This window comes from Penaeus japonicus, unplaced genomic scaffold (genome assembly GCF_977035675.1).
Source record: "Penaeus japonicus unplaced genomic scaffold, GWHDUDI00000001_assembly GWHDUDI00000013, whole genome shotgun sequence".
Lineage (NCBI taxonomy): Eukaryota > Metazoa > Arthropoda > Malacostraca > Decapoda > Penaeidae > Penaeus > Penaeus japonicus.
Window position 1 is genome coordinate 40,378,781 of NW_028234415.1, and position 2,500 is coordinate 40,381,280.

General features: G+C 29.0%; 1 protein-coding gene across 1 annotated transcript in view; it reads left to right on the top strand.

The window, feature by feature from the left end:
* The first annotated feature begins 2,359 nt into the window (after positions 1 to 2,359).
* LOC122260543 (uncharacterized) overlaps positions 2,360 to 2,500 on the top strand; it is a 12,976-nt gene continuing 12,835 nt past the window's right edge. The window contains exon 1 of the mRNA XM_086542953.1: positions 2,360 to 2,500. This exon is cut by the window's right edge and continues 400 nt beyond it. The gene's annotated coding sequence lies outside the window, so the exon portion shown is untranslated.

Below are 2,500 nucleotides of genomic sequence, written 5' to 3' on the forward strand. Positions count from 1 at the left end.
TATATATATTATATATATTGATATATTTAGTTTTGAGTGTTGTGTGTAGTGTGTGAGGTGTGTGTGTGTGTGGTGTGTGCAATGAGTGTGTGTGTATGTATATTTACATATACATATACATATATATACATATATATCTTCTTTTATCGTCTATACCTTTCCATTCATTTCTCTCTTTTTTCCTTATCCAGAATGCTGGCCCCGACTGGTCTGTGGGTGAACGAAGATATAAGAGAAGTTCAGATGACAACAACAAGATGATGTTTTTTGCGATGGTTCTTAGGCTGTTTCTTGTGCTTTTGTGAATTGTGAACTTGTATAATATCTGAACTTATATTTTTTTTCATATATATATATTTCTTTTTTTTCGCATATGCTGGAAAAGATCAACTTAGTTCCAGATGAAAAACAACACGAGGATGTTTCGTTATGATGTTTCTTGCGCTGTTTCTTAAGAACTTGTGAATTGTGATCTCCTACCGTAATCGTTCAAGAATAATTATCTATTTTTTCAATATCTTTTTTTTTTGTCTTACCCTTCTTTATTTGTCGCTTTGTTTATTTTCTTTATTTGCTCACTATTTTGTTTTCTAATGTTCAGTGTGTTAAATAAAGAGTTGAACTGCACAATAATTATGTTTATTTTACTTGAGGAATACCACTCACTTCATCGCTATAACAATTGTCTTTATGGTCGTACCGAATGTGCCACAACGTCTTCACCCATGGCAAAATCGGTACTTACCATTAGCATTACTACACACACTCACTTGTTTATATATATATATATATCCAAACTATATATATATATATATATATATATATATATATTATATACTATATATATATATATATATATATATATACTTTTATATATATCATACTATATATATATATATACACACACACACACACTCACACACACCCACACACAATCAACCACAACAAATATATATATATATATATATATATATATATATCTATATATATATATATAATATATATATAATATATATACACACACACACACACACACACCCACACATTATATAGATATATATATATGATATATATTTATATATATATATATATATATATATATCACACACACACAACACACACACACACCAACCACACACACACTCACACACACAAAACACACACACACATATATATTTTCTTATATATATATATATAATATATATATATATATATATACTATATTACTCAACCATCACACACACAACACAAACTACACACACACACACACACACACAACAACACACACACATTATTTTTATTTATATATATTTATATTATATCATATATAATACGATTATAATATATATATATATATATATATATACATATATATATATATATGTATATATATTTTATATATACATATATATATATATATATATATATATATATATATATATATATCTCCCTTCTGTGTGTGTGTGTGTGTAAATATATATATGTATATATATATATATATTTCTCTATATATATATAATATATATATATTTATATTATATATATAGAAATATAGAGTTATATATACATATATATGTATATGCATATATATACATATATGTATGTATGTATGTATGTATACATATACATATACATACTTATATATTTATATATATATATATATATATATATATATATATATATATATATATATATATATTTATATATATACACACGCACACACATGGGCTTTGTTCAAGCTAAAGTAATCAATCAAACATCTATAAAGTTCTTAAAAGCTTCTCTTTCCTATAAAACAAAATTCCGACTTTTCTGAGATCTCAAACTCAACCAAGGAAATATCATTCGCCAATCAAGTCTGCGCACTTACCCATAGCCTTTCTCACATTCGACAGGGGTTTTATATACCATTCTGTAGTCCTATCAAGAATAATTCAAGAGGCGATAACTAAAGCTCCTCTAAATGTGCGCATTGGTGTGCCTGTTGTTAATGATAGTCAAAGCAGGGTACTTTGGGCGACAATGTTTTACCTGGATGGTCTCGCCGCGCACCTGAGTACACCTTTCGCGTTAGCATCTGTCGGCTCCACCTCCACCCAGGCACAGGTGTTCTCGTGTGCCATCCACTTGGTTTGGCTTTGGCTTCGGTTTGCCTAAGGGCTATCGAATGTGTGTGTTTTTTTTTTATTATTATTATTTGTGACGCATTTTATCTTTTAAAGATGCTGAGGAAATGTATATAAATGATACATTTTTCTTTTCTATAATGACTTTGTATATAACTTTAAAGATAGATGAAATGTAACATAAAATACGGCGCAGCGGTTACGAGTGATCAACACCACAGTGTAATGCCAGAGCCGTGATCCCCCAGTCCGTTCTGTCACTGTCTGCTGCTGACACGTTGTACTCTGTTCGTGAATTCATACATGATGGCCACACTGATGAAAAACAGTGAGGAGTTCGTTCATAAATTGGGCATAGTTCGAAAAACTTGCGA